The 10054-nt window shown below is 36.0% G+C and overlaps 1 pseudogene; it reads right to left on the bottom strand.

Annotated features, from left to right (window-relative positions):
• Nucleotides 1–6949: 6949 nt before the first annotated feature.
• Nucleotides 6950–7067, bottom strand: LOC145049174 (5S ribosomal RNA; annotated as a pseudogene).
• Nucleotides 7068–10054: the final 2987 nt, after the last annotated feature.

The raw sequence follows: 10054 nt of genomic DNA, 5'->3' as shown, positions 1-10054 counted from the left end.
GAAGGTGCTTGAAGACAAATTACATTGATGAAATTTTCTTTAGTAAGAATTGTGGTTGAGTTGTTAACCAGTAAAAACCTAATTCCATTCAAATCATCCTTGGGAAAATATCCAGAGAAAATGCATTTGATGATGAGCTTCACTTAGATGAAAGGTTAGATATAATAAAATAACGCCGAGAGTACACAAAATATAAATAAACTTTAGGGAGTGAGAATTTACTGAGATATAATATATGAAATATGTGCTCAATAGTTAAACATTTAAAGGGATAAGCTAAAGAACTTGGACAAATATAAGTACTTCAATTTTTTTGAAAATCTCCTTTGGCGAACCAAAGATTCATCTAATTCATGATAAAAACACAAGTGTTTAAATAAATCAATCAAGACAACTGAAGTGTGTGTGTGTGTCTATATATATATATATATATATATATATATATATATATATATGTGTGTGTGTGTGTGTGTGTGTGTGTGTTAGTTGCGATGACTTTTTGAAAATCATCACCGCAGTTATCTGTTCAAGAAGAATCGAGGTTCTAGATTCATCATTTCTAACATCTCTAAAAATCTATTTATGTTTTGTAGAATCAAGTGCTTTGGTAAAAACATCGACTATTTTTTCATGTGAATGAACAAAAATTAGTTCAATGTTATGAAATATCGTGTATGTCCAAGAGTCATTATAGAATTGTATTGCTAATAACATATGATCCTATACGGCCACACCTTATAAAAAGTTACTAGTAATTGATTATTTATTAGATAATTTTGATTATTAAGAAATATCAACAATTGTATTTTATTGGAAAACATTATTTTATGAAAATAATAGTTTCCAACAACTTTTTTGAGCAATTAGAATAACAATTTAGTTAACTTCTAACTAGTTATTTATTGGTAAAGTAAAAGAGACATCTTTTTTTGTATACTTGCCATCATGGCCAAAATTTACTAGGTGATGACATAGGATTGTTTTTTCATTTGTTTATTGTATCAATTATGCATGTAAGAAAGACCTTACCTTTTTCTCTTAGCAGGAAATGGAGCAACTTGGTGGAGTAGGAGGCCAATGACTTATAGTTTTACCCATTACTCTTAATAAGCCTCACGGCTATTAATATTATATATAATGACATACTAGTTATATAACCCGTGAGAACCACGGTTACAAAATTAATTAAACTTTCATATTTAAAACTCAAAATTATTAATCAATTATTTTAAATAAATTATTAATTAAAAGATATTTTTTTAGTTATATAAAATTATAATTATTGATTTTAATAAATACATAAAATTATACCTCCTTATAATTTGTATTAACTATATTTTAATTTTTATTTTAATATTATTAACTTAATGTAATTAGAATGGAAAATTCAAAATTCAAAATTTAAAATAAAAAATCAATAGATTGACAAGTAATATGATATTAACTAAAAGATCTAATAGGATTACACATGACAACAAAAGAATAAATCTATTTTTTTTATTAAAATAAATAGATGGAGATTTGATATAAATAACGATTCATTTCCAACCAATAAAATTATTAAAGCAAGAAACATATTTTGTATACGTCAAATTGTGTTGGTCTAAATAGACCCAACAATAAATTTAGTGTAAAAAAAGTATTAACTTGGAGATATTCTAACAATTATTTCATTATCTCGATTGTTTTATTATCATATACATCCAATTCGTTCTTCCATCTTCAATCTTTGTTTATTCCATTATCATTTTTCTTATATTTGGATAAGTCTTTTTATAAACGAGATGTCGAGTTCGATCTACTTTCGTAGTCATTTGTCCCTTTGTTTGGCTCTATGTTTTTGTAATTTGGGAATTTGGAAGTTATTTACAATCTGGGTCAAAACTTGGGCTTTTATTCAACTATATAAGTCTTGCCGTCCTTCACATATTTTTTATAGAATAAACTCTAAAAATGGTTTGTTCAAAATTGTCATTTTGGTTCAAAAAAGTTTGGACTAGCACAAATGTCTAAAGTTTTTATTTTTTTTTTATTATTTTATTTATTTATTTATTTATTTTTTTTTTGTTGCTTGTTTAATCCAATCTGTTTTGATTTTTTTCAAAATGATGGATTTTCCCCTGTTAATATGATTTTCTTTTTTTTTTCTTAAATGTTTTTTTTTTTTTTTCTGATTTTCAAATTTAAAAAAATAAAAAATAAATCTCTCTCTCTCTCTCTCTCTCTCTCTCTCTCTCTCATTTGTTCTTCATGGCTCTCAAGAACTCTTCAAACCTACAACTACCACCACGCACCATCGTGAATACCTCTACCACCATGAAATTCTCTGCTCCAAAGCAGCCATTTCGACCATGAGGAGAGCCCCACCACAATAGACGTCTTCACCATTTCAATAGCACCACCGCTGCCCCAACACTACAATCACCATCACTACCTGTGGAGACCATAAGTCCGAAAACTCTGCCTCAATCCTAACACTCGTCTTGTTCAGGCACCAAATTCCAAGATTGTTCCATTTATCGACATCTAAACCAGATGATACACCAAAAATGAAAGGGTCGGTGATAGAAGTGAAAAAGGATTAAACCAAATCCATGAGTCCACATTCAATTGAAGCAAAATCTCCAAAATCAAAATGAAAAACGTTGCACATGTTCTTCAATTAATCTTAAACCCTAGCTTCGATCTATGTGTCGCCGCCTGAAACTTTAGGGTCAGGTTTTTGTTGCGGGAGCTTCGATCGGAAATCCCAATGTATGAATAGCTCCAATTAACAGTCGCAGTTTTTACAAAATAAATTAGGGATTTCACAACTTCGGCATTGGCAATCAGTGGTTTGTTATCTTGAGTCCAAGGATCGGCATGCTCTTGTAACAGCGTGCCCTAAGCGAACTTCAACAGTGGTACCAGATGTGGTGGTCGTTGATTGCGTTTGGTGGTTGATTGTGGTGTATAGACCATATGTTGAAGATTTACCGTGGTACTGGAGGGTGTGGTTGGGGTGGGTTTTTCGGTGACAGTGAAAATCGAGCCACAGATGGAGAAGATGAACCGAGAAAGGGGTGGTGCTATGTCACACCCCAAAACCAAGAACGGCGGAAACGTTCTGGGGCGGAGGACATCATGTAAAGTATCACAACAATGCAAAGTAGTAAACAAGCAACAACATCATCCATTGCATTAATAGTAATTTTTAATTACAAGTGTCTTCTTTCATAATATACAACAATAAAATGAATAATCATAATATAAGACGAGTCTAGACTGCTCCGTCTTCACAAAACCTAGTCGTCGTACCTGTCTATTTGTGACCTGAGAATACAAGTTATTTTGAAAGCGAGTATCAGCCAAAAAGCTGGTGAATTCATAAGTATTAATGTGTCTTTGATTTGTAAAACTTGTAATGAAAGACTTGACATTGTTTTGAAAGAAAGTTCGTATAAGTGTGGAAATGTTTGTAAGTAATTGAAAGCGTTTGAAAAACCCTAGAAATCCCTATGATTCCTATTAGTATAGATGAAATCTTCTACCAAGACCTAACTGTTTTGAAAGTAGCCTTTTACCAAGACTCGACTGTTTTGAAAGTAGTCTTCTACCAAGACTCGATTGTTTTGAAAGTAGTCTTCTACCAAGACCCGACCGTACTACTATTATTATTAATATAAGACATTGTATCCTTGGGTACTAGGATACTCAAATATAATTCACCTCATAGGTTATGTGAATGACTCACAAGATAAAGGTAATAATAATATAAATAACTTAAGTATTATCCTTTGGTACTAGGATAACTAACAGTGTTAACTGAAGACATCTGTAGATGTACATTTACCTCTGTAGCTAACAGCTGGGTGTAGGAATAGTTAGTCCCTTCAAGTATACCTATAATGGTATCAACCATAGACATCCGTAGATGTTCATTACCTCTGTTGCTAACAGTTGGGTGCCGGAATGGTTAGTCCCGTCTTAGTAAGTAAGTAGTCTTCTCATGAGACCCGCTGTAAGTAAATAATAATATGATTGGTAGTCCCTATTCTACATTTGGAAATAAAGGTGACTTCCACAACGAATCGCAACGAGGAAAAGGAAATAAAGCAAGTTAGCCTTCCTAAGTCCTTTAAACATTACTTATATAAATACACATATACATGCATGCTTTTAACAAGGTATCTATGTAAGCGTATTTATGTAAACGAACTCATGTAAGCGTATCTATGTAAACGTGCTCATGTAAATGTATCTATGTAAACGTACTCATGTAAGTGAATCTATGTAAACGTACTCATGTAACATGTAATATATTAGTATAGACTCATGAATGAACTGACTCTTGTGATGATTCCTTGTACTTGGAATGGTAAGTAGTACTCCTAACTATACCTATAATAGTTACTAATAATGTACGTGTATAACCTGAAGTATACCTTTGCTACCCAAAGGTACTGAACTGACTGAAAGGAAAACTTTTATGTCTACATATGTATACATGATATATAACTAATATTTAGATGACATTCGGACGGATAACCGATACCCCATAGCCACATCCCAACGAGGAAAAGGAAACAGAGTGAGTTAGCCTTCCTAAGTCCTTTAAACATTACTTATATAACTATACATATATGGGCATGCATTTGATAATATAAAAGCATAAAAGAAGTTTTGTAAAACCTTTGAAAAAGATTAATATCTAAGAAAATATCGACTTGCTGTCAGTTTATAAAGCGGTTTGAAAGTATTTGTTTGATAGAACAGTTTAAGTATAAAGAAACCTTTGTTTGAAACACAATTGTAAAAGAGCTTGAAAGGAAACATACAACGTATAATAAACAGTTTAATAAAGAGTTTTAAACATATAAAAATGTTTAAGAAAAACATTTGAAGCAATCGGTTTGGTAAAACAGTTAACGTATAGTAAATCCATTTGCATGTTAGTTATTAATCACATGTGATTGATATAATAACTAGCATGTTTCAACTTGTATCCCCCATAAAGCATTTAAAACCATTTAGAAACATTTAAAAGGTCAATTCAAGGGGTATGAACTCACCTGCAGTGAGCCGATCGGAAGGAAGTGTCGGACAAGTGCTTGGTGTCAAGTGAAGACTTAGACACACACAATGATACTAATTACATATGAAGGCATATGTATATAAACAATTGGTGATTATAACACTAATTAAACATGTATAACCATCCTAATGCGAGGACAACACTTTGGTCAAGTGTTAGGAGGCTATCGGGTTGCAACGAAGGAGTGCAAAGCCTCATACGGGAGTTTATGGTCTAATGACCATGTTTGTTGGAGTTTACGGCCAAGGGGAGTTTACTCCTGGCCGTAAACTCTCAATTGGTCACCAAAAGGGGCTTAAAACTCCAAGGCCTTAAGTGGTTAAGTGCTCCAAAGCTTTAAACAAGTGTTTGGGTGGGTTTAAGGTCCTAAAATGACCTTGTATGGTGTTTACGGCCCCGGGACCACTCCCCCATGAGTTTACGGCCGTAAAATCATTGTAAGGAGTACCATTTCGTGAAATGAAGTCCTTAACTCAATGGTGTAAGGTTCTATGCTAATATCCAAGGCTCACTAAAGTGTTAGGGTGTCATTTGCACCCTTAAAAGGGGTTTACAGCCCAAGAACATGCCTTGGCCGTAAACTCCTTGAATCCCATGATTTCTTATGTTTTCTAAGCTCTAAGTATGATAAACCTAGTGTACAATGAGTTGGATCAAGAGTACTTACGATCTAGCAGCTTGAATGGTTGGTTTTGGCCAAGAACACGAGTGTGTGTTCTTGGTGTTTTGGTGGAACTTAAAGATCTACAAAATGGAATCATTTCACGGATGAAATCATGTAAGATTACTAGTTTAAGCAAGATAAAAACTAGTTAAGACAATAAGCTTACGAGTTTTAAAGATCTGGGACGAAGATCGGGATGCTACTTGAGAGGATTTGGGCCAAGAGGAGGAAAGGAATGAACAAACTGGCCAGAACTTGACCTTATAGGAGGAGTTTACGGCCCTCATGGAGTTTACGGCCGTAAACTCCTATGTGGTGGCCATGAAATATTGGTCAAGGTGTTCCAGACTTGATCTTTGAGCTATCGATTTAGCAGATAAACCCCGACACTTATTCCTTAAGTGTACAAGGCTCAGAACGCGCAAATAAACCCCTAATTGTGCTAAAGATAATAGCATTGAGTTTGACTTTTAATTAAGTGTTTGACTGTACTGGATGGAAATTTTCGGGTTGTCACATCATCCCCCCTGTTAGAGGGAATTTCGTCCCGAAATTAGAATTTAGGTAAAAGAGTAGGCATGAATAATTGAGCAAGGAGGTGGGGATACTTCCTAATCGATTGGTTCTCATGCTCATAAGTGAATTCGGGTCCTCGGTTGGTATCCCAACGAACCTTCACCAATGGGAGGCGGCGTTGCTTCATCCGTTTGACCTCTCGGTCGATGGTCACTACGGTTCTTCCACGAAGGCGAGGCTCTCGTTGGTCTCGATCTCGTCGAGTGGGATTACGAGAGTCCTGACGAAAAGGTACGTTTTCAAGTTTGAGACGTGAAGGGAGAAATATACATTACTAAGTTCACAGGGTAGCTTAAGTCGTGGATGTTTCCTTGCCCTTTCTTACTACGAGAGTAGATAAATAAGTCATTTACAAGGACAATGACGAACTGATCCATGCAAGAATGGCGTACCCTATTCATTACGTTCATGAATACTATGGGTGTATTCGTCGTATCCGAGGGGTATCACTACCGAATCGCAGTGTCCGCATCGAGTTTGGAAGATTGTCCTCGGGACACCCTTCACTAACACTTGTAACTGGTGATATTCAGATCTTAGGTTCATTTCTGAAAGGTACATCGTTCCTTGCGGTTGGTCACTTGATTCATCTATGCGAAGCAGAGAGTGATGATTTCCAATGGAAGTCCTGTTGAGGTCTGCACCACGAGGACTTCCCAAATGTTACCCATACTAGTACTACTCTCGCCCATGCACGCTTAACTGCGGAGTTCTGATGGGATCCGGTGCATTAGTGCTAGTATGATCGCACCCCCTGGATTCTGTCTTCTTGAAGAATAAGACCAAAGCTCCCAAAGGTGAGAAGCTTGGTCTTTTCATTCTATTGCTGAGTAGTCGTTAAACTGTCCGGACGGTTCTTGTATCATTTTGATTCAGGCCAAGAGAGGAGTTATTATACATGAAAACCTAGCTTATACACGTTATGATATAACCAAGATGGGGCGGATAATAAAATGTGTGATTCTACTCTAGTCCCACATCCCAACGAGGAAAAGAAGCTAAGTTAGAAATCTCACATTCTATTGTCTACCAGGTCTTCGTTATATATAACTTGGGAATGTATAAGCGAGGAAAGTCATAATAATAATCTTCTTACGAATCTTTTTCGATGAACTAAGATTTCCTAGTAAAGGCTACTATTGACCCTGGATGTACGTCGATCGTTCAGTGAAAAAGTAAGAGTATGATCTCGAAGGTTTGAGCTACATCCCTATGATGCGGTCCTAGTACGGAATGGAAGTATGTTTACGAAGGTCTGACCTACATCCCTATGATGCAGTCCTTAGTAAGGAATAGAAGTAAGTTTGTAGAATGGTCTCAAGACGTTTATCGTTCGCGCCGAGGTACTATAGGTTGGTGGATAATATGATCCAACCACTGAAAGAGACTTGGAGATGTCTCCGTAGTTAAATTACTATAGTCCAATGACTTGACTATAGCAAGTTTCAGATCGACTCCAATGAAGGTACGATGAAGGGTAATTGAACAACAAGTGACACGAAAGTTAGCCGACTGTCAATATCATCGATGTTTAAGATGTAACAAGTTTAGGAAAAAATTTGACCTTGTAGAAGGTCTTACATCATATCCGGAGTAGCAAAGATTTGGCCGCATAAAGGCCTAACTAAAAGTACCTACAGTTCAAGGCAGTTTCATAGAAAAATGCTACATAGGACATAGATAGGAAAAATGATTCCTTTCAACAGGGAAAGAAAGTAGGGCATCTGCTACTGGTGATGGTCATCCCTCTGGTGAATCCTTAGTTCACCCAGTTGACGTTCCACATCAATTAGGTGTCTTTCATACACCCTCTGGCGTATTCGGAGTTCTATGACTTCGGCTCGTGATTCAGCCAGTGCTTGAAGCAGGGTTTCATGGTCTCTCCCAGATCTCTCACGAGCATCTTCCAGACGAATGGTGCGGAGGGTATGCATTCTCCCATTGGCGACAACTTCTGTGATTTGATGTAGGGCTGTCCTACCTTGAACCTCATTTCGGGCCACTCTGTGGACCAGGATTGGCAAGACTCTGTCTGCTGAGTCCCCATTGCTCAGGTCATAAAACCTTCGGTCTCCATTAAATGGCATGGGTTGATCCTGTCCTTGGCTCCATGTTTCCAAGCATTCTACCCAGGGAGGCGTCGGACCATGAAAAGTCGGACGAGGGCTAGGATTTGGAATGGGAGCTACTTGGGGAAGGTCCTCAACTTCAAGTTCGGAGTTAGCACCATCCGAAAGTTCTTCATCATGGTGATCATTCAAAGGGATCGGATGATCATTCTCTGGTTCTTCTCCAAACCATCCAGCAATGACTTCGTTCGGTAGATACGGGTTGCCGTGGGGATGGAGTCCAGCCATGTTATCTACGCGAGAATTGGGGTAAGAACATAATTATTAGATGAACTATCTAGATAATTATTATAAAATCTTCATTAGTTACATCACTATTTGTAAAGTGCATACCAATTATATGTAATCAAAATAGGATAGGCCTTTGAATAAGTGACCTTAACTCCAAATTCACAAGGAACCGGGGTCAAGCAAAAATTTCATAGATTCTAAATCTATAGCATCCTAGTTACATATAACCTTAGTCTATCCACTTAGCAACTATCAACTTAGTAATGAAGATACTTTTTAGTTCTCAAGTAAGTAATTATAGTAACACAAAACACCCCTATGGTATTTTAGACCTAGGTTCTGTTATAATGTTCTCATTGTAGTAGTGTTGGTAAGTTTTTATACTTGTTGACACATCACAACCATTCTTGGGCATGTGCTAATCACTCCTTGGAACAACATAGTTGATCAGGCTATGCCACTTCCAAGGCTGACCATACATCCCCGAGCTTACCTGTGATATTCAACAATCGTAATACTTTTGTTCTTGTCGTTGTGACACGGATTTTAGTATGAATGAAGGCACGTATACTTTGTTAAATATTTTATTATTTAAAAGTATAAACTCTTGGTCAGAGTATTTTTTTAACCCCATTGTATTTATAGTTAGTATATCTTTTATGGGTTGACATACTTAATTCACTATAAACAACGCTCTGATACCAATCTGTCACACCCTAAAACCAAGAACGGCGGAAACGTTCTGGGGCGGAGGACGTCATGTAAAGTATCGCAACAATGCAAAGTAGTAAACAAGCAACAACATCATCCATTGCATTAATAGTAATTTTTAATTACAAGTGTGTTCTTTCATAATATACAACAATAAAATGAATAATCAGAATATAAGACGAGTCTGGACTACTCCGTCTTCACAAAACCTAGTCATCGTACCTGTCTATTTGTGACCTGAGAATACAAGTTATTTTGAAAGCGAGTATCAGCCAAAAAGCTGGTGAATTCATAAGTATTAATGTGTCTTTGATTTGTAAAACTTGTAATGAAAGACTTGACATTGTTTTGAAAGAAAGTTCATATAAGTGTGGAAATATTTGTAAGTAATTGAAAGCGTTTGAAAAACCCTATAAATCCCTATGTGTAACGACCCAAAAATCACAACTAAAAATTTCTTTAAAAACATTACTAAATTATATTTATAAAAACTGCATCATAAGTCATAACATATTTTTCGAGTATTAATTCAAAACATATTATCATTATCAGAGTCAAACTTTCCCAGGTTAACTGACTATGGTGTGTGCACTGCAATCTTCCCGAGCTCCTCCTTTGAAAACTGAGTACCTGAAACCAAAACTGAAAAACCGTAAGCACGAAGCTTAG

The sequence above is a fragment of the Lactuca serriola genome, chromosome 4, assembly GCF_051521515.1.
Source record: "Lactuca serriola cultivar US96UC23 chromosome 4, Lser_US96UC23_V15, whole genome shotgun sequence".
Lineage (NCBI taxonomy): Eukaryota > Viridiplantae > Streptophyta > Magnoliopsida > Asterales > Asteraceae > Lactuca > Lactuca serriola.
This window is presented reverse-complemented; position numbering and strand designations above follow the sequence as displayed.